This window comes from Arachis ipaensis, chromosome B01, assembly GCF_000816755.2.
Source record: "Arachis ipaensis cultivar K30076 chromosome B01, Araip1.1, whole genome shotgun sequence".
NCBI lineage: Eukaryota > Viridiplantae > Streptophyta > Magnoliopsida > Fabales > Fabaceae > Arachis > Arachis ipaensis.
The window spans coordinates 175,525-176,035 of NC_029785.2; the positions used below are offsets into that span (position 1 = coordinate 175,525).

Here is a 511-nt window from a genome sequence, read left to right on the forward strand (position 1 = left end):
GGTCTGATTTTTTTGTTATAATTTTTCTTTTAATTTTTGAAATTCACCGATCACAAATTAGATCCTTTAATTTGTGTACTTCAAATATTTTTAACATTTTAAACATAAATTGGAGGGTCTGAATACAAAAGTTAAAAGGTTTGATTTTTGTACTAAAAAATTAAATGGTCTAACTTCTATACATCTAAAAAATTAGACGGTTCAATTTCTACTTCTTATATTAAATTGTTCTATATTTAAAAAAAATACCACAGTTCATAATTCTAAAAAACACTAGTGTTAATCCAATATGAAAAAAAAATTGATATAGTACTAAAACATAAAATTTTTAGAGGAGTGTTAGGGGGTTAGCAATTTTTATGTTTTGTAACCATCAATTTGCCATCAATAGTATTTTTAATGGTGTAAAATTACATTTAATGGTGGGAGATCACTCACTTTTTTTTATGGTTAAGTGCTGGCTACAAAATACAAAAATTACTGACCCCTAGACTTTCTTAAAATTTTAAGT

The 511-nt window shown here is 24.7% G+C and overlaps 1 protein-coding gene across 1 annotated transcript in view; it reads left to right on the forward strand.

The window, feature by feature from the left end:
* The window catches only part of LOC107633240 (serine/threonine-protein phosphatase 5), a 25,435-nt gene that overhangs the window by 11,295 nt on the left and 13,629 nt on the right, over nucleotides 1–511 (forward strand). The gene's annotated exons all lie outside the window — the stretch shown is intronic.